Genomic DNA, 22621 nt, shown 5'->3' with positions numbered 1-22621 from the left:
ACAGCCGTTCTACTGCTTGTTTCTATTAGTTTGACTACTCTAGATAACTTAAATAAATGAAAACACATAGTTTTTTTGTGACTGCCTTATTTCAGTTAGTCTTAACTTTTTAAAAAAATATTTTATTTACTTATTTTTTAGAAAGGGAGGAAAAGAGGGAGAAAGAGAGGGAGAGAGATATATCGATGTGTGAGAGAAACATCCATCAGTTGCTTCTTGCACACCCTGAAGTAGGGACCTGGTCCACAACACAGGCACATGCCCTGACTGGGAATCAAACCTGTAACCTTTCGGTTTGTGGAATGACATCTAACCCACTGAGCTACACCAGTCAGGGCAGTCTATGTTTGACTTTGTAGAGACCACCATACTGTTTTCCACAGTGGCTGTACCATTTTCCAATACATTCCCACCAGCAATACACAAGGATTCCAATGTCTCCACATTCTCACCAACACTTGTTATTTTTCTTTTGTTCTTTCTTTCTTTTTTTTTTTCCCAAATGGCAGGTAGTTTATTATAAGAATTCATGTGCAACATTAAGGAAAGGAAAATGCCGCCCTTATGGATGCAGGGAGCTAGAAATGGAAAGTTGTTGAGAACTCAGGGGACACCCAGCAGCAGGGAATCTGGATATTCCCTCTGATGACCTGTATTAATGTGACTCTCCTCTTGCTGTTGACTGGCTTTCTCTACCCCTCTGAAACTTTTGCTAATTGATGGTATCTGTATCCTCCTGATTTTAACTTGCACATGTTTCATCCTTGTCTCACATTACTTCATAGCTGTCACCACATAGCTTCTGCCTGCTCTTTGTTTCTGCTTCCTTTCGATCTCCGTTCATTCATGGTTTCCCTTGGCTCTCCACCTGCCACCGTTGGGGGCTGCAGGGCTCTAGAACAAGACCTCAGCACATCTTCCAGTCTTTCCTTTCTTTTCCTCAGCGCCCTGGATCTCAATGCATTTGAGAGACAGACAAGCAGAAGGGCTTCTGTTGACCTGTTTCTCCACATGTAAAGTAGAAGCTAGAGGAGATGGCAAAGATCTGTTTCCATGTGGATGTTCTTGGACTTCCAGACCCAGATTCTCAGTCCTGGGGTGGGGTGATCCCTACTCCCACCCATCCTGCTCCCTGTGCTGTGACTCATTTTTCTTTTTTAATAGTAGCAATCCTAGTGGGTGTGAAGTGATATCTCATTGTGGCTTTGATTTATATGTCTCTAATGATTAGTGATGCTGAACAAATTTTCATGTGCTTATTGGTCTTTTGTGTATCTTCTTTGGAGAAATGTCTATTCAAGTCCCATGCCCATTTTTGAATTAGGTTTTATTTGTATATAAGGGATATATATCCCTTATCAAATATATGATTTGAGAATATTTTCTCCTCATCTGATCTTGGAAGCTAAGCAGGATTGGGCCTGGTTAGTACTTGGATGGGAAAATATTTTCTCCAATTCTATAGGTTGTCTTTTCACTTTTCAAAAAGTAATTTTATTGATTGATTTTTAGAGAGAGAGAGAGATATTGATTTGTTGTTCCTCTTGTTTATGCATCTATTGATTCATTCTTGTATGAGCTGTGACCAGGGATTGAACACACAACCTTGGTGTATCAAGACGATGCTCTAACCAACCGAGCTACCTGGCCAGGGCTTTTTCATTCTCTTGATAGTGTCCTTTGATGCACACAAGTTTTTAACTCTGATTAAGTTCAATATATCTATATTTTTTCCTTTGTTACCTGTGTTGCTTCTGATGTCATATCCAAGAAATCATTGCCAAATTCAATATCATGAAGATTTTCCTTAATGTTTTATTCTTAGAGTCTTTCAGTTTTAGCTCTTATATTTAGGTCTTTGTAATTTATGTAAGTTTATTTTTGTATATGGTATAAGATAAGGGTCTAACTTCATTCTTTTGCATTTGGATATACAGTTTTCCCAGCACCAGTTGTTGAAAAGACTGATCTTTCCCCACTGAATGGTCTTGGCACCCTGTTGAAAATTAATTGATTATTTGTGCCAGGGTTATTAACTCATTTTAATTTGTATGCTTCAATTACCAATGAAGTTCTTTTTTGTTTATTGGTCACTTACATAATTTACTTATATTATTACCTGTATTTTTTAAATTATTTTTTAAGAAATCCTGATAATAGTTCTTCATTACAAATGTTGCAGGTATTTTTTCTCTGTCTTTCATTTTTTTTTTTTATTTTTATGTAGTTAGATCTATCAGTCTTTTCATTTATAACTTGTGGATTTTATATTTTGTCTGAGAGCCTCCCCGCTGCAAGGTTTTGAAAATGTTATGCTATGTTTTTCCTAATGCTTTTAAGACTTATTTTATTGAATTTAAGATACCCTTGATTCCAAGATGCACCTGTTGCCAATTAAACTGTAACAATTCTTATTACTTAGATATATTATTTTACTTAAGGGCTCTTATAGACTTGATTAGGTAGGCATAGCTTTTTATCGTGTTACACTTTTGAAAAAAGGAATGTGTATTGGAAATAAATTGATTAAAACATTTTTAAATCCATTTTATATTCAGAGTATAACTGTCTAGAATCTTTTTTCAACTCAGAGGTTTTAATGTCAGTGCGTTTCATACAACATTGTGCTTTCATCATCAAGAGTGTGATAATACATAATTTCCTTAAAAGATGGCTGTCCTGTAGTATTCTAGGTGTTTATTTAAGCATGTTCTACAAGTTCAATTCACATGGTACAGATGCCTGGAAGTAATTTTAAAGCATTTCAATTTCAAGATACTGAAAGTCTTAGATATGATGAAACATTTATTTTTAACTTGTCTTGAATTTATTTCATTGTTTGAAATGAAATATAGTCATTTAATTTTATAGTTAAAACATGGTTAGCTAATTGTCTAAATACAAATTTTAATGTCTTTTTCCTGCAAGTGGGTTAAAAGTTCATTTTTATTATGTAATTCCTGCTTGATCTGACACTTGAATAAATGGATCATGGAACAAAACAGAAAACCCAGAAATAGGCTGAAATACATATGATATTATAGTATGTGGTAAAGGTATTACCTTAAATTAGATGAACTAGTCAAATGAAGTTGGCATAACTAGATAGCCATCTGAAAAACAAATAGATTTGGATCATATTTTTATACCTTACACCAGGATAAATTCCAAGTGGATGAAAATGATAACTATGAAAATTAAAATCATAAATGTTTTAGAATAGAACATGAAGGAATAATTTAAAAATTAATACATAAAGTTCTCACTGTTATGTATGTTAATTTATGAAAATAAAGAAGACGGAGGTGGGGGGGAGAAACAGAGAGAGAGAAACGTTGATATGAGAGTGAAACATTGATTGGTTGCCTCCCATGCATGCCCTTACTGAGGATCGAGCCTGAAACTAGGCATGTGCTCTGACTGGGAATTGAATTCACAGACTTTCAATATCTGGGACCATGCTCCAACCAACTAAGCCACACTGGCTAGGGCTGTTTGTTTTTCTTAAATGTCCTTCTCTTTTGTTTTCAAATACCTTTTACTTGATTTTATTTGAACATCTATTTTTATTTAATTTTAATTGAATTTATTTTAAAAATCACATGGTACAGATTCTTAAAGGTATAAAAGGTTATTCAGTGAAAAATCATTTACATTCTTCTGATGCAGTTTTCCTCCCTGAAGGCAACCAGTATTTAACAGTTTCTTATGTATCCTTCTAGAGATATTCTGTGCATAAATAAGCAACTATATGGACGTCTGCATATGTGTGTGTTTGTGCTACCATATGTGTGTATATTTATATATCAATTATCTATTATTTATTTACTTACTTCAAAACAGAATGCCACTAGAGTGTAAGTTCAATAAAGGCAGGGGTTTTTATCTCTTTTTATCAGTTTGTGTACTGCTATATCATCACTGTCTAGAATTATACATGGTACATAGTGCACATTTTTCTACAAGGTTATTTTTCTTGTATCTTAATGATTTGTAGGACTCTTATGTCTATGCTATGAATTATAGATATTTTCAAAACTTGCATTTTTTAAAACTAACTTGTAACAATTTTTGCAATGTAGAAATAGTTCATTTTGTTATTTACTGTTTTAATCTTTCCATTTCTGACTTCTGTTTCTTTTATTATTTAGAAAGGTTCTCTGCACTCCTAAATTAGAAATAAAATTATTGTTTTAAATTACTTTTGTTGATTTTACTACTTATATTAAATATTTAATCCATCTGGAAATCATTTTTTAGATGGCTACTTATTTGTACTAGCAACGTTTATTATATAGTTAATATTTTTCTCACTAATTGGAAATGTCACCTTTATTCTATACTGAATTTTCCTAAGTATTTTAGTTTGTTTCTAGACTTTATTCTATTACATTGACCTGCCCATTCATATACCAGTACACACTGTTAAAATAATTTAATTATTGTGGCTTTTATTTTAATATCTGGTTAGTCTAGTTCCCCATCATTATTCTTCTTTTAAGAGTTTTCTTGGTGTATCTTCCTTATTTTTTAAAAATTATTTATCAATTTGAGAGAAAGAGAGAGAGAAACATCTATTTGTTGTTCCACTTATTTGTGCATTCATTGGTTGCTTCTTGTATGTGCTCTGACCAGAGAGTGAACCTGCAACCTTGGTATATCAGGAGGATGCTCTGAACAACTGAGCTACCCAGCCAAAGCCCCTCTTATTTTATAATGTGAGTTTTCAAATCATTTTGCCAGTTTCCAGAAACATAGCTATTGCCATTTTTATTGAGATTAAATTCATAGATTAATTTAGGGAGAATTGGTATCTTTATGATATTGAATCTTTGTATAAGCACATGCCATGCTTTTATGCCTATTCAAGTATTTTATGTCCCTTGGTAGACATTAAAAATTAAAAAAAAAATTTGTACATTTTTTGCAATGTTCCTTCTTAGTTTTTTCTCTTTTCTGTTGCCCATTGTAAATGGGGACTCTCCTTCCATTTTACCTTCTGTTTGTTGTTTGCATGTGAAGGTTATTAATTTTTACATGTTGATGTTTGATGTAGCTGGCATACTGCATGTTTTTAATGTTTGCAATAGACTTTCAGTTGATTTGGTTTTCATGGTATATAATCATATCAGCTGTGAATGATGGTAAATTTCTTTATTTCCCATTTTTATACCTCCCTTATAGTTTTCTCAACAAACTGCTTGACTAATACTTCCTAAAATGTTAAATAATAGTGCTATTTGGTATCTTTGTCTTGTTCCTAACTGGAAATACTTGTAGTGTTTCCTAATTAAACATGATATCATTTGGGGCCGAAATAGATATCTTTCATTCTATCAGATATTCAAAATCTTAACAAAAATATCTATTTTGTTAAGAATTATTGTTATAAAAAATGGCTGTTGAATTTTACCAAATGTCTTTTCAGAATCTACGGTATGGTAGTTAATTTTATATGTCAACTTGACTGGGCCACGGAGTGCCTAGATGTTTAGTCAAACATTATTTTGGATGTGTCTGTGAGAGAGTGAGAGCGAGAGTCAGCGAGAGAGAGCGCAAGCACGCACGCGAGAGCTCACTAGCACTTTGATGAGATTAACATTTGAATCAGTTGATTGAGTAAAGCAGATTGCCTTTCCTATTATGGGTTACCCTCATCCAATCATTTGAAAGCTTGAATAGAACAAAAAGACTGAACCTCCTATGATTAAAAGGGAACTTGTCCTGTCTAATTGTTTGAGATGGGACAGTGGTCTTCTCCAGCCTTTTGAGTGGAACTGAAATATTGGCTCTTTGTGGGCCTTCAGCCTGCCAGCTTTTGGACTGGAACTTATACCATTGGCTCTCCTGGTTCTCAGGCCTTTGGACTCAGACTGGAACTACACCTTTGGCTTCCTGGGCCTCCAGCTTGCTAACTGCAGATCTTGGGACTTCTCAGCAACCATAACCGTGTGAGCCAATTTCTTATAATAAATCTCTTTCTATCTGTATATATCTTTTTGGTTCTATTTCTTTGGGGAAGTCTAATACATATGTGATAAAAGTATTTTTCTCTTTTGATCTCTAAGTAAAGTGAATGATATTAGTAGCTACTCTAATAGTGAGCCATCCTTGCATTCCTGGTGTACTATTCTTTAATGTGCTGCTACCTTCTTTTTGCTGGGGTGTTTTTGCCTTGGTATTTGTGAAAATGGTGTGTAGTTTTCTCTTTCATGCTTTTGTTGTTATGTTTTGGTAGCAATGTTATGCTTGCCCCATAAAAATAATTTTTAAGGTGTTTTCCTACCTATGCTTTGGAAGAGTTGAAATAATGTTGGAATAATTTATTTAAATATTTGATGGAATTCTCTTGTGAAATGCTTGACCAATTACTTAGAAAATGTTTCCTATTCTTCTAGGGTAATTTTTATGTTTCTTCTGAGTCAATTTTGGTAAATTATTTTTGTTAGAAAATTGTTTCTTATAGGTTTTCTAATATGCTCGCATAGAGATGAGTAAGCTTTGACCATTAAAAATAATTTTGTTATTTTGGTTAAGTCCCTTCTAGATTAGTTGTAACTGTTGGAGTGTGGATTCTGCTGTTGTTTGGTTTGCTGGTTCTTTTTTATAATTTTTCATTTCTTCTGTGATTTATAATTTTTTATTGAAAACCTATATGCCTTGACTGGTGTGGTTTAGTTGGTTGGGTGTCGACCTGCAAAACGAAGGGTTGGCTGATTCGATTCTGGTCAAGCACACATGCTTGAGTTGTAGGTTATGTCCCCAGTTGGGGCACATACAAGAGGCAACTGATCAATGTTTCTGTCTCATGTAAATGTTTCTCTCCTTTTCTTTCTCCCTCCCTTCTGCTCTCTCTCTAAAAAAAATAGATATTTAAAAAAATTGCCTGTCATTAGGGGGAAATGTTTTCCTTGGAGTTCTTGTGTTCTAGGTTGTGGCTTGTCCCAATACAATGGTCTCACATTTGCCTCTGTTGGGATCATATAGATTCTGGATGTGAACCTAACAGCTTTTATTTTTATTTTTCACTCAGGCTTTCTGTAAAATGTTTGTAGCATAAATCTCAATCCTGAATCTCAATCCGTTTCTCATTTAAGGGGATAAGGTCTAGCATTATCCCACTGTGAATGCCCATTGCAAAACAGGAGAAAGCTAGTTCATTGTATTTTCTGAATTAATTAGTTAATATTATGGTGAGAACATTATCACTGGGAACGAGAGGGATAGGTCTATTTATTTATTTTTTCTCACATATAATAGTCTGATACAAAGATCAGTAATCTGTAGTCCTTGTACCAAATCCAACCTGCTGCTTGTTTTTGTAAATAAAGTTTTATTGGAATACATGTATACCCATTTGTTAATGTAGGTTCTGTGGTTGATTCTGTGCTACAATGACAGAGTTGAGTAGTTGCAATAGTGACCATATTGCCCTCAGAGCCTAAGATACTTTGTATCTAACCCCTCTACAGAAAAAGTTAGCCAACCTCTGGACTAATAACTATAGTGTACAAGTAGGTGATGGTTAATTTTTATCTTTGATTACAAAGTACAGATGATTACAGAGCTTTAGAAGTCAAATGAAATAAGTGTAATTCATGGCAATGAAAGGAAATATTTGACATCTGATGTGGAAGCTATGAATTATGCAGATAATTTAAGGACTTTTAGGTAGCAAAAGAAAGACTAGTTAATGGATAACTTCATATTGAGAACTGTAGATTTATGCTGCTTCTTATTTTTGTTCCTTTAAAAAATTCAGTTTAGAATTTAGGACCTTCTGGTCATTAATTTTTAAAAAATATTTCATTTATTTTTTGAGAGAGGCAGGGAGGGAGAAAGAGAGGAAGAGAAACATTGATGTGTGAGAGGAATATCTATCGGTTGGTTGTCTCTCACTTGTGCCTGGACCAGGAATTAAACTGGTGACCTTTTGGTTCACAGGCCAGTGAACAATCCCCTGAGCCGCACCAAAGCAGGGCTGGGAATTAATTTTTAAGATTAGACCTTAGTTATGTTATTTGTTCAATATACACTATTTTTCATTTAGTACTGAAGCCAAGCTTTAGATAAGTAACAAAGAATACTAGACTATATTGCAGGGGTGTCCAACCTTTTGGCTTCTGTGGGCCACACTGGAAGAAGAGTTGTCTTGGGCCACACATTAAATACACAAACATTAATGAAAACTGATAAGCAAAAAAAAAAAAAAAAGGTCTGTGGATAATTTTTGTGATATCTGCCACCACAGATAAGCAAAAAAGTCTTAACATAATAATCCTAACTATGCAGCGGCTCTTTTGATAATCTTTTAAAATTGTGGTCCAGGTTTGTGATCACTAATATAGAAAATATGCATATCTAAGTTACAAAACAGTATAAAACTTAGTAATAAAACTAAGTAATGTTTTAAGTAAATTTACAATGTTGTGTTAGGCCTCACTCATAGCCATTCTGGGTTGCATGCGTCCTGTAGACATGGGTTGGACACCCCTGCTATACTGTATGAAGGATGAAACACAGTGACTAATAAAGTCCTCATCATCTTTTTATGTTTTAATCATCACCTGAGGATATGTTTTATTGACTTTTTTAGAGAGAGAGAGAATCACTGATGCAAGAGAGAAACATTGACTGGTTGCCTCCTGTATATACCCCTACCACAGATCAAGCACACAACCTAGGTATGTGCTCTGACTAGGAATTGAACCCACAACCTTTTGGTATATGGGATGATGCTCCAACCAACAGAGCAACCTGGCAGGGACTCATGATCTCTATTGTATACTGTGCTAGTCAGTGGTCCCATGAATTACAATTAGAATAATTTGTCGTTTTCTTTACCAAAAATTATTTTTTAAAAATTATCTCATCTTAAGTAATCTGATTAATTGTATAGCTGTAAAAATATCTGTTTGAACCCTGGACAGTGGGGCTCACTTGGTTAGAGTGTCATCCCATAAACTGAAAGTTCACAGTTTTAATTCCAAATCAGAGCACATACCTGGGTTGTGGCTTTGGCCCCCAAATGGGGCATGTGCCAGAATAGCAGAGTGCTGTTTCTCTCTTTGATCAATGTTTCTCTCCTTCTTTTTCAAATCAATAAGTGTGCCCTAGTGTGAGAAGATACATAGTCTTCCCAGAAAGTACCCAGCCATGTACTATGAAAAATGGAAACATTTATTATAGAAGATACAAGAAACATTGTACAAAGGACAATGATGCCTCAGTCCCCTTTAAAGTAGGCACCTTGGGACATCACACCGTTCTCCCAGTCACCATCAGCTGCCCTGTCGTATTTCCCTCAACCTCATCGATGGTCTGAAATCTCTTCACTTTCAAAGGTGATTTTAGTTTTGGGAAAAGCCAGAAGTTGCAGAGCGCCAAATCTGGGCTGTAGGGGGCTTCTGAGTTACCTGGATGATTTGATGTTCTCTGAAAAACTGCGAGATGTGATGCATGAGTGGGCACATTGTCATTATGAAGCTACCAATCACCAGTTGCACATAGCTGCAGTGTTCTAAATCTTCCAAATAGTTTCCGTGGGGGAATGCTCAGCTTAAAGCAAAATTGGATGTAGATTCATTGCTCTACTCACTCAGTTATTTTGAATGTGACAGCCACACAGTGCACATGCTCATTCAACGGTGTCTACCACCCCCACTGACTAGCACAGTGAAGTCATCATTGTTTACGCATGCACATTCCAGTCTACTCTCCGTGGCTGCCAGGTTACATTGTTGCAAACCGTTCTCCTGATATTAACAATGGTTAGACTTTTTCGGGACAAACTCCATCCCTATATATATATTTGAGCAGTTGGTTTGGAAGGAACTTGGGCTCCTTTAGATTGTGACCTTCACAGGTCCAGCACATTTTTAAATTAATCAACATTGTTATTGTATTGGTTAAATTTGGGCTAGGATCTCAAAACACAATTAAATTGTTATTAGGTAACATTTATTTTAGGTTGCAATTAATTTGTCATCATTCTACAGATTGGCATGGTAGAAGTAGAAAGTTTTGAACATAAAGATCCTTTTCAATGCCTACATAATTGTTGATTGTGAGGAGAGATTATTAATTAATGATTATAAGAAAAGAAAAAGAGAGGGACAGATAAAAAGCTGGTACTTCTATATTCTGGGAAAGATATGTGTAGAGAAACTAAATTTGTTCCTTTTGAAGCATAGTTCCATGTTTCCATATTGTATAATTTGGAATACATATTAATACTTTAAACATGTATTTAAAAGGTTGGTTTTATAATCATTCCAGAAATTAATTCATTTTAAAAACAAAGAGACCTTCTCTTTTAGGTGTATTCAGCTACTACATTTTACAAAAGTATGTTTAGCTAATTTGCTCTGTCAGGAAATAAATAAAACTGATCAACTAGGGCAGTGGATTTCAAATATCCCCAAGGGGTATTTGGCGCTGTCTAGAGATATATTTGGTTGTCATAACTGGGTAGAGGGTGCTACTGGCATTTAGTGGGTAAGGGCCAGGGGTGTTACCAACCATCCTACAATGCATAGGAGAGGTCTTCACAACAAATTATCTGGCCCAAAATGTCAATAGCATTAAGGTTGTAAATTCCTATTCTACAAGCATTAGTAAAGTTGAAAGTATTTTATAACCTCTATTACTGAATTTGGGGAAATATATTTTTAGAAACAAAATGAGTTGATTTACATTTAAAACCATTTGTGAGCATATGTTTACTTTTGATTGTTAATTGTTTTCATTTTTATTTTTTAAATTTTATTTTTAAAGATATTATTTATTTATTTTTAGAGAGAGGGGAAGGAAGAGAGAAAAAGAGGGAGAGAAAGATCAATGTGTGGTTGCCTCTCATGTGCCCCCTACTGGGGATCTCGCTTGCAACCCAGACATGTGCCCTGACTGGGAATCAAACCAGTGACCCTTTGGTTCTCAGGCCGGCACCTAATCCAGTGAACCACACCAGCCAGGGCAAATTGTTTTTATTTTTCAAAATTATAATACAGAGATTAGGGTAATTTCATTGTTTCTAGGGGAATGATTTGGCATATTTTGGATGTTAGTGAAATCTATTTAGGGAAGAACTGAGTTGTGTGTAAACTGAGGTGGCATGAGTGGTGTGTACATTTGTAGAGTGAGAGAAAAACTTGAAGACAAATGGCCCCAGGCTTTCACCCCCAGGTAAGTGGAAAATCTAAGCACCAGGTTAGCAGTGGCTAACAACCTGTTTCATGTTTCAAATTATGAGTGCTTCTGTTGGTATACAGTAGAAATAGCAGAAGGCTCTTACTTTCTTTTTATGCCAGTGCTTGTTTTGTTTGGAAGTATGATTAGAAGGAAACTTTCTAGGAAGATAATTGTTTGAATCTCTTGAGATAACTCAGTTATTGTTATTATTTTTTAAAGATTTTATTTATTGCCCTGGCTGGTGTTGCTCAGTGGATAGAGTGCTGGCCTGTGAACCAAACGGTCACCAGTTCGATTCCCAATAAAGGCACATGCCTGAGTTGTGAGCAATAATATTTTACTTATTTATTTTTAGGGAGAGAGAAAGGGAAGAGGAGAGGGAGAGGGAAACATCAATTGGTCCTCTTTTGAATGCGCCCTGACTGGACTGAACCAGCAACCTAGGCATGTGCCCTGACCAGGAATTGAACCTGCAACCTTTTAGTTCGTGGGACAGTACCACAAACTAAACCAACTGAGCCATCCTGGCCAGGGCTCTCTTGCTGCTTTTAAAATTCTCTCTTTGTGCTCTGATTGGTGTGACTCAGTAAGTTGGACATCGTCCCACAAACCCAAAGGTTGCCGGTTTGATTCTAAGTTAGGGCCCATGCTCGGGTTGCAGGCCAGGTCCCTGGTTGGGGGGTGTGAGAGGCAGCCAATCAATGTTTCTCTTGCACATTGGTGTTTTTCTCCCTCTCTTTCTCCCTCCCTCACCTTCTTTCTAAAAAAGTAAATACATAAAATGTTTAAAGCAAAAATAAATAAAATTCTCTCATTGTCTTTAACTTTTTGCATTTTAATTATGATGTGTTTTGGTGTGTGACTTTTTCAGTTTATCTTGTTTGGGACTCTCTGTGCTTCCTGGACTTGTATGCCAATTTCGTTCACTAGGTAAGGGGAGTTACTGTCTTTATTTCTTCAGATAGGTTTTCAATTTCTTTCTCTCTTTGTCATCTGGCACCTCTATGATGTGAATGTTGGTTTGCTCGAATTTACCCCAAAGGCTTCTTACACTATTCTCATTTTCTTTGGATTAATTTTATTTTTGTTGTTCTGATTGGATATTTTTTGTTTCCTTGTATTCTAAATCACTGGTTTGATTCTCGGCTTCATCTACTCTACTATTGATCCCCTGTAAATTATTCTTTTTTAAAAAATATATTTTACTGATTATTTTAACACAGTTGTCCCAACTTTTCCCTCTTTGCCCTGCCCTACCCATTATCCCCATTCCCTCCAGCAATCCTCCCCCTTAGTTCATGTCCATGAGGCATGCATATAAGTTCTTTGGCTCCTCCATTCCCTGTGCTGTCCTTAACATCCCTCTGTCTATTTTGTACCTACCAATTTGTACTTCTTCTTTAAAAAATTATTTATTTTTGAGAGAGGGAAAGGGAGGGAAAAAGAGAGGAAGAGAAACATTGATGTGTGAGACATATATCAATCAGTTGTCTCTCATGGGCCCCCAACTGGGGAGCTGGTGTGCAGCTCAAGACATGTGCCATGTCTGGGAATCAAGCTGGTGACCTACCAGCCAGGGCCCAATTTGTATTTCTTGATCTCTGCAGCTTATCCCCTATACTCCCCCTTTCCCCTCCCAGCTGTTAACCCTCCAAATGATTTCCATATCTATGATTCTGTTCCTGTTCTGCTTGTTTGCTTAGTTTGTTTTTTGATTCAGTTATTGATAGTTGTAAACTTGTTGCCATTTTAATGTTCATAGTTTTGATCTTCTTTATCTTATATAATTCCCTTTAGCATTTCATACAATAATGGCTTGGTGATGATGAACTCCTTTAATTTTACCTTGTCTGAGAAGCACTTTATCTGCCCTTCCATTCTTAATGATAGCTTTGTTGGATAGAGTAATCTAGGTTGTAGTTCCTTACATTTCATTACTTTGAATACTTCTTGCCAGTCCCTCCTAGCCTGCAAAATTTCTTTTGAGAAATTAGCTGACAGTCTTGTGGGAACTCCTTTGTAGGTAACTCTCTGCTTTTTTCTTGCTTCCTTTAAGATTCTCTCTTTATCTTTAACCTTTGGTATTTTAGTTATAATGTGTCTTGGTGTGATCGTCTTTGGGTCCAACTAGTTTGGGACTCTCTATGCTTCTTACACTTGTATGTCTATTTCCTTTGCCAAATTAGGGAAGTTTTCTTTCATTATTTTTTCAAATAAGATTTCAATTTCTTGCTTTTCCTCTTCTCCTTCTGGCACCCCTATGATTTGGATGTTGGTATGTTTGGAGGTGTCCCAGAGGTTCCTTTAGTGTATCCTAGTTTTTTAAAATTCTTTTTTCTTCTTGCTGTCCTGATTGCTTGTTTTCTTCCTTATGTTCCAAATAATTGATTTGATTCTCAGCTTCATCCCTTCCACTGTTCCCTATAGATTTTTCTTTATTTCACTTAATGCAACTTTCATTTCTTCCTGAATCTTTTTATGCTGTTGCAGTACCCAGTAAGTTTTTTGAGCATCCTGATAACCAGTGTTTTGAACTCTGCACCTGATAGTTTGCTTATCTCCATTTTGTTTGGTTCTTTTTCTGGAGTTTTTGTTCTATTCTTTGGGTCATTATTTCTTTGTCCCCTCAATTTGGCAGCTTCCCCATGTTTGTGTCTGTGTATTAGATAGAGCTGCTTTGACTCCATGTCTTAATAGACTGGCTTATTGTAGAAAAGTGCACCTGTAAATTGTGTGGGGTGGAGCCTTAGGTAATCACCAGGGTGGGGTAACCCACTTCACTGCTTTGTGGCTCTGTGTGGGGAGATGGCTCGGAGAGAGGACATTGCCACTGCCTGGCCTCTGGAGATTTGCCCAGGAGGAAGCTGTCTGTTGGCACTTGCCCTGTTGCCAGTCACTTCATGTTATTCCTGTATGCCACTTGTGCCCTTCCAGCTGTTGTCCTGGTGCTGAATCCCAGAGTAGGTGGGTTGGCGTAAGTCCTGAGAGCTGTGCGGCTCTTTAAGAGGAGTCTTCTGGGAATCCTGCAGTTTCTTCTGCCGTTCAACCCCTGCTAGTTTTTACAGCCAGAAATTATGGGGACTTATCTTCCTGGCACTGGAACCTTGGTTTGGGTGGTCTGGTCTGGAGCTGGGATCCCTCGCTCCGAGGTATCCTTCCTGATTTTTATCCACCACACATGAATGTGGGACCACCCATCCCACCACCTCTCCATGCCACTCCATGTCTCTGTGCCTGTCACACCTCTCAACCTCTCTGCACCTCTCCATGTGTCTGTGTGTCTCTGCTCCTCGTACTCTTCTGGATGAATGTGGCTTCTTTAAATCCTTGGTTGTCAGACTCCATACAGCTTGATTTTTTGACAAATCTGGGTGATATTTGTTTTAGAGCCTAGTTGTAATTTTTGCTGTAGTTGTGTGAGGAGGTGAAGCATGTTTACCTATGCTTCCATCTCAATTGGGAATTCTTCATTTCAGTTAGTGTATCATTTTTGACTGTTTCTTTTTTTATGGTTTCCATGTCCTTTTTCATGCTCTTAAGTTCTCACCAAGTTCACTGAGCATTTTTTTTAAAGATTTTATTTATTTTATTTTTAGACAGAGGGGCAGAGAGGGAGAAAGAGAGGGAGAGAAACAGTAATGTGTGGTTGCCTCTCACGTGCGCCTTACTGGGAACCTGGCCCATAAACCAGGCATGTGCTCTGACTGGGAATCGAACCAGCAACTATTTGCTTCGCAGGCCAGCGCTCAGTCCACTGAGCCACACCAGCCAGGGCAAATTGAGCATTCTTATAACTGGTGTTTTGAATTCTTCATCTAGTAGATTGTCTCTATTTTGTTAAGTTCTTTTTCTGGAGCTTCATTCTCTTCTTTCATTTGGGACATGTTTCTTTGTCTACTCATTTTGGCAGCCTCCTTATATTTGCTTCTTTGTATTAGGTAGAACTGCTATGTCTCTCGGACTTAGTAGAGTTGCCTTGTGTGGTAGGTGTCCTTTAGGGTCCAGTGGCACAGCCATCCTAATTACCCAAGCTGGGTAATTCAGATGCATCCCCTGCCACCTTGTGGGCTGTATACCCTCCTGTTATAGTTGAGCCTTGATTACTGTTGGCACATCAGTAGGAGGGTTTATCCCGAGGCCAATTGGCTGCAAAGACTGGCTGCGACCACCACTGTGGAGAATCAGCTGTGCAGGGGCCCACCGCACATAGCAGGACTTACTTCAGCAGGCCTCTGGTGCCCACTGAGGCCTCCCCTTCAATGTGTCACTTGTGGAGGTGGTTATGTGGTCTTTCAGTGTGGTTTCAAGCTGTTCACTGGGTATGCTGGCTCTGGGGCCTTCTGGGAGTTTCAGGCCAAGGTCAACCTCTGCTTGTGTTCTGCCCAGGGCCACCTGGCATGAGCTACAAAGCGATCTACAGATGCCTGCTACTTGTGCTGGGCTGTATATCAAGGCTGGCTGCTGCTAGTGGTAGGCCTGGGGCCTCTTAACAAGAGGTATGGGGCATGCTGAGGCCAGATTCAGCTTGTCTGAGAGATTTTAGGAAAGTCTGAAACATGAGCCAAGACCACTGGAAAAGCCACTGGAAACAGCTGATGTTGAGCATTTTTCTCTCTCTCTTTTGTTTTTTTGATTTAAACAATTTATTTATTTTTACAGAGAGGGGAAGGAAAGGAAAAAGAGAGGGAGAAAACATCGATCAGTTGCCTTTTGCATGCCCTCAGCTGGGGACCTGGCCTGAAACCTATGCCTGTGCCCTGAGTAGGAATCGAACTGGCAACCTTATGCTTTTTGGGAGGACTCCCTACCCACTGAGACATGCCGGTCAGGGCTATGTTGAGCATTTTTTCAGTTGCATTTTATCCCCTTTGTGTATTTTCTTTTGAGAAATGTCTATTCAAGTCCTTTGCTCATTTTTGAATTGGGTTATTTGTTTTTGTTTAGTTGTAGAAGTTCTTTGATGCACAAAAGTTCTAAATTTCAATGATGTCCAATTTATCTCTTTTTAAATGAAGTCCTGTTTATCATTTTTTTATTGTTGTTTGTGCTTTTGGCATCATATCCAATAAATTGTTGCCAAATTCAGTGTCATGACGATTTTTTCTGATGTTTTCTTCTAAGAGTTCTGTAGTATTAGCTGTTAAGTTTTTGATGCTCTTGTAAATGGAATTGTTTTCTTTGTTCTTTTCTAGAGGTCTTAAAAAGAAATTTTTATTAAAACAACAGTGACTACAGTGAAAGGGTTGTACAAAAAACTAAGAGAGTGATCTTTGGTTTGGGAGGGTTCTTATACTCATGCAATGAGGACCCTTTCTTTATCTTTAGTAGTGGGAATGTTAGAAGGATGCAGTGGCTGAGATCAAGCTAGGAAAAGAACGCCAACATCAGGCCAAAACCGTTTGGTGTTCTCCAAAGTGACAGTAGGCCATACTGCTTGGAAAAACGCAAGCAGAGGTTCAGGCTTTTTGGCTTAGAGGAGGACTTTATGTAAAAAGAATGCCCCAGCTACCTGGAGTTCTAGGGATAGGAATTTGTAGCAGGTTTGTTGTGGGGGGAATTGTTTTCTAATCTCATTTTCAGAGTGATTATAGCTAGTTTAGACAAATGCAATTGATTTTTATATATTTACCTTGTATCCTGTAACCTTGCTGAGTTATTAGTTATAATAATTTCTGTGCTGTGGATTTTTTAAAAAGAATTTTCTATATGCAAGATCATGTCGCCTGATCAATATAAATCTTGATTACATAGGTGATCTCTTAAGAATCAATCCCAAACCCTCCTTGAGAAGATTAATTGAATTTCTTTAGAATCACAGGTTTTCTTGTTAACTAATGTTGTGTTGAAATATGTCTTTCCACATCACAAGAAGTGTGGCTGCTTGTTTTAAGCCAACCACATCAAAATACTTTGTTACTTTGGAAGCAAATTACATGCTAAAGGCATTATTGGTAATGAAATCAGTCCTGAGAGAGCAGTACTTTTAGTACTAATTTGGTCTCTAGAACAAGCCTTGTTTATCTTACTGTTCTTGGGAAGGTTATCTTTTTTCCTATACCTGGATCCTTGCAGTCTGACTTAAATGCCCATATTTCATAGAAACCTATGTTACCTTTATCATATTCTGTGAAATTATCTGTTTAAAGCATCTGTTATCCCGCCCTAGCTGATATGGCTTGGTTGGTTGGAGCATTGTCCAGTACATGAAAAGGTAGGGGGTTCAATTCCCAGTCAGGACACATACCTAGGTTGTGGGTTTGATCCCTGCTTGGGGAGCATATGGGAGGCAACCAATCGATGTTTCTCTTTCTCTTTCTCCCTTCCTCTCTCTCTAAAATCAATAAACATATTTTTCAAAATACGTTAATAAGGGCCCTGGCTGGTGTGGCTCAGTGTATTGAGTGCTGGCCTGCAAACCAAAGGGTTGCTGATTTGATTCCCAGTCAGGGCACATGCCTGGGTTGCAGGCCAGGTCCCTGGTAGGGGGTGCATGAGAAGCAATGACACATTGATGTTTTTCTCCCTCCCTTTCCCTCTCTAAAAATAAATAAATAAAATCTTTAAAAAAAATTAATAAGGTATACGTCATCCTACTTAGCCTTAAGCTCCATTAGAATAGGGATCACGTCTTATTTACTTTTGTTCCTCCGGGATATAGTATTGTGCCTAGCATAGAGTAGGCATCCATCCATCCATCCATCCATCCATCCAATATATTGTGCTGCTTCTGTATGCCAGGCATTGTGCTAAGTGCTGAGATACCAAGGTGACTAGTTAAGACTTTGTGATTCCTGCCATTGTGGAATTTATAATTTAATGATAAATATTTACATTAAGTAAGTACAAGGGTAATGCAATACAAAGGGAAGCATAGTATATTAGAATTACCACAAATGCAATGGTTTAAAGGAGCACATTTATTATATCTGTTTCTGTGGTTGAAGAATCCAGGTATTACTTACCCGAGCCCCCTGCTTCAAGGTTTCACAAAGCTTCAGTAAGGTGTCAGCTGGTACTGCCATTTTATCGAGGCTCAACTGGGGAAGGGTCTGCTAAGCTTGTATGGTTTTTGGCAGTATTCATTTTCTTGCAGGCTGCTGAATTAGGGCTTCAGGTTCTTGCTGGAGGCTGCCTTCAGTTCCTTACCATGTGTCCCTTTCCATATGGCAGCTTGATTCTTTTTTTTTTAAGTTTATTTATTTATATTTTTAGAAAGAGGAGAAGGGAAGGAGAAAGAGAGGGAGAGAAACAGTGATGTGACAGAGAAACATCAATTGGTTGCCTCTTGTATGTGCCTGTGTGCCCCAACTCGGGACTGAACCCTCAACCCCAGGTGTATGCCCTGACCAGGAATCAAACCAGTGACGTTTTGCCTTATGGGACAATACCCAACCCACTGAGCCCTACCAGTCAGGGTGGCATCTTGATTCTTCAAAGCCTGTAAGCGGGAGAGTTTCCTAGCAAGATGGGCTACAACCTTGAATAACATCATTACATTTAAGTTGAAGGTAATTCTTTTTAATGTTTTAAATTTATATTAAAGTTACCTTTGCCAGTTGCATTGATTAGAAGTCAGTCACAAGTCCTACCCAGGCTCAAGGGGAGAAGCACACAATGGCATGAACACTAGGAAGAGGGGGTCATGGGGACCAACCTAGAGTCTGTTACCACATGCAGATTGGGAGTATGAAAAAACTGTTATTTAATTTGGAGAGGAGGGATGGTCTTCTTGAGAAAATATAGTTTAAGTTGAGCCCTGAAGGCTGAGTAGGAACTAGCTAAGTGAAGGACTAGGTTGGAGATGAGCATTCCAAGAGGAAGGAACAGTCTACCCACAGACCCAGATGAGTGAAGGTACAGTTGAGGATCTGAAAGAAGTCTATAGTGAATAGAGCAGAGTGGGTAGAGGGGAGATTGCTAAGAGATGAAATGATGTTACAGAGGTAAGCAAGGATTTATTGTTCAGGACCTCATCATCTGTAGAGGTCCTCAAGGATGAGGATTTTGGACTTTATCTTAAGAGACTTGCTTTTAGTGTGGCTCAGTTAGTTGGAGCATTGTCCCGTGGACTGAAGGGTTGTGGATTCGATTCCTGGTCGGGGCACATGCCGGGGCTGCAGGTTCAGTCCCTGGTCAGGGTGTGTGGGAGGCAGGTGATTGATGTTTTTCTCTGGCATCGATGTTTCTTTCCCACATTCACTCCCTCCCTTCCCCTCTTTCTAAAATCCATAAGCATGTCCTTAGGTGAGGATTAAAAAAAGAGAGACTTGTCTTTAAACAAAAATGTAATATGTTACGATAAGCATTATAATAAAAAGATTACTCTGACTATAAGTTATCAAATGAATTGGAGAGGGTAAGAATAGATTCAGTTTTGCAGTGGTCCAAGATGATGATGTATGATTTGTGGTGGAAGTATGCGTGTTGACAATGGGGTGGAGAAGAGTGAAATGATTTGAAATATTAGACATGCTTTTTAATATATCAACTTAAGTAAGTATGCTTATAAAAACTGAGATACTTAGAAGTATTATCTGCAACACTTGGTGACTGGTTGATGTGATGGTGAGAGGAAGGAGCAATCAAAGATGATTTTAGTTACTTGCAGCTGGATGTTTAAACCCTGAAGGAGGAGTATGTTTGATAATTTCAGATTTGGATTGCAGTGTGAGGTGCTTATGGAAGCTATACAAAGAAATGACCAATATGCAGTTGCTTATAAAGATATGGCGCTCAGAAGACAGTCAATTTAAGAGCCATTAACATAAAGTAACAAAAGCCATGGGTATGAATGAGATTATACAGGGACTGTAAATAGATAGCATGAAAGAAGGCATGGGACCAAGCATTAAGGAACTCCAGTATTTAAGCGTGGAGTAGAGGAAGGAAGAGCTGACAAAGGAGCCAAATAGGATTAGAAAGAAAGATAAGAGAACCTGCGTGTGTATGTGTGTCTATGTTAGTGGGAGAAAAAGAGAGACTTGATGAAATTTTAACCTAAGATGAACACAAAGTTTGTGCTCTTTTCACTGTACCCTGTATAACAATGTCTACCTTGTAGTGTTGGAAGGATCAAAGGAAATATATAGAGTACCTTGTACAATGCCTAGTCCATTGAGCAAATAGTAGCTTTTGTTATCTTTCATGTTATTTTCTCTGTTTTAATTTTATACATTTCAAATTTGATCTCATGTCAAATTACTCTTTTAGATATGATTTAGTTTTTTTTTATTTGAGAGAGAGGAAGGGAGAGAGAAAGAAAAGGGGAGAGAGAGAGCATGTGAGAGACAGAGGTTTGTTGTTCCACTTATTTATGTATTCATTGGTTGATTCTTGTTTGTGCCCTGACTCGGGATGGAGGCCACAACCTAGGCAAATTGGGATGCTGCTCTAACCAACTGAGCTACCCAGCCAGGGCAGACCTGATTTCATTTTTAGTTATTTATTTAAAATATTTTATTTATTTTTAGAGCCAGGGGAAGGGAGGGAAAAAGAGGGGGCGGAAACATCCACCTGTTGCTTCTCACAGTCCACCAACCAGGGACCTGGCCCACAACCCAGGCATGTGCCCTGACCAGGAATTGAACCCATGACCTTTTAGTTTGCAGGCCATTGCTCAATCTACTGAGCCATACCCACCAGGGCTATTTTTATCTTTTTAAAAATTGATGAGAGAGAGAGAGAGAGATAGAGAGACAGACAGACAGACATTTGTCATTGGTTGATTCACGTATGTGCTCTGACCAGGATTGAACCTGCAACTGTGGCACATTGGGATGATGCTCTTACCCACTGAGTTTCCTGGCCAGGGCTGATTTCATTTTTTTTAAAGGTTTTACTTATTTATTTTTTGACAGAGGGGGTGGTAGGGAGAAAGAAAGGGAGAGAAGCATCAATGTATGGTTGCCTCTTGTGCACCCCTACTGGAGACCTGGCCTGCAACCCAGGCATGTGTCCTGACTGGGAATTGAACCAGTGACCCTTTGGTTCACAGGCCAGTGCGCAGTCCACTGAGCTACACCAGCAGGGCTGATTTCATTTTTGACGGTAATGTGAAATGACGTGCCTTCTTTCTTACCATTATGATATTTTTCATATCATGATTATTCCTCCTTTATGCCTCCTGTATACCATGAACAGACTTTTATCAGAACAATGATACATTTTATGGCTTGTTTACATGTTTGTCTTTTTCCGTCAGATCAAAATTCCCTGTTTTGCATCCTTTATCTTTAGTACCTAGCACAAACTCAATTAGTAAAAGGGAACTTACTAAATAATTGTTGCATAAGGTAAAAAAAACACAAAAAACCCCATACAGCCCTAGCTAGTGTGGCTCAGTAGATTGAGCACTAGCCTGTGAACCAAAAGGTTGCCAGTTTGATTCCCAGTTAGGGCACATGCCTGGGCTGCCTGATCGGGTCCCTGGTTGGGGGTGTGGGAGAGGCAACCCATTGATGTTTCTTTCACACATTGATGTTTCTCTCTGTCTCTTTCTCCCTTCCTTTCACCCTCTCTTAAAATAGGAAAGAAAGAAAGAAAGAGGGGGAGGGAGGGAGGGAGGGGAAAAGGAAAAGGAAAAGGAAAGAAGAAAAAATATTAATACATTGAGAAAGACTCTGGAGCTGGAATCTTGGCTCTACCACTTACAGTACTTTTTGACTTAAGGAAGTTATCTGACTTTTGAGCCCTGGTTTCCTCATCTGCAAAATGGATATAATAATAATATTGTTAACAATAAAGCAAAAGTTGACTAGGTAGTCTGTCACCAAAAAGGATTTATTTGGGAAGAGGAAAGGACAGCAGTTCATTACATGCAGACATGATGAGCCATGTAAACTAACTGAACTGGACAGAGATGGAGGATGTACTTTACAGAGGGGAAGAGGAAGTTAAGGGGAGAAGCTGCTACAATCATAAAGCTATGTTATAAGCATAGAGTTCTTCTCATATGCCTCTTAGGATGACATAGAGTGTGATAGGTCCTGTCACAGGCCCTCCCTCCTCCCACAGGCCCTCCAGATTTCTGTCCACATTAAGGTCTCTGTCATAAATTTAATAATACCTACTGTACAGAGTTGTTGAGTAGATATAGTGAGCTAGTATATGTAAAGTACTTAGAATAATGTCTAGCATATAATATACCCTATGTGAGGGCTAATTATTATTTCTTATGTATGCAGTTAAGATATGTTGAGTCCTTTGTGCTATACACTGTTAACAACCTGTATATGTTATATTTTTATATTATTACAACAATCCTATACATAGTTATATATCCATTATATAAATGAGGAAACTAAGGTTCAAAAATGTTTAGGCCTTGACTGGTGTGGCTCAGTGGGTTGGATGTCATCCAGCAAACTATAAGGTCACTGGTTTGATTTCTGGTCAGGGCACATGCCTGGGTTGCGGGCCCCAGGTTGGGGAA

General features: G+C 38.0%; 1 protein-coding gene across 2 annotated transcripts in view; it reads left to right on the top strand.

The window, feature by feature from the left end:
• Positions 1–22621, top strand: part of TESK2 (testis associated actin remodelling kinase 2) — a 124388-nt gene that overhangs the window by 25977 nt on the left and 75790 nt on the right. The window contains exon 1 of one of the 2 annotated variants that reach the window (XM_054572131.1): positions 5930–5949. The exons of the other annotated variant lie outside the window; for it this stretch is intronic. The gene's annotated coding sequence lies outside the window, so the exon portion shown is untranslated. Of the gene's footprint in view, positions 1–5929; positions 5950–22621 lie in introns of those variants that run through there. 2 annotated transcript variants of the gene reach the window in all.

Source organism: Pteronotus mesoamericanus, unplaced genomic scaffold (genome assembly GCF_021234165.1).
Source record: "Pteronotus mesoamericanus isolate MK-2021 breed Mesoamerican mustached bat unplaced genomic scaffold, CSHL_Meso_final contig_221, whole genome shotgun sequence".
Classification (NCBI taxonomy): Eukaryota; Metazoa; Chordata; class Mammalia; order Chiroptera; family Mormoopidae; genus Pteronotus; species Pteronotus mesoamericanus.
This window is presented reverse-complemented; position numbering and strand designations above follow the sequence as displayed.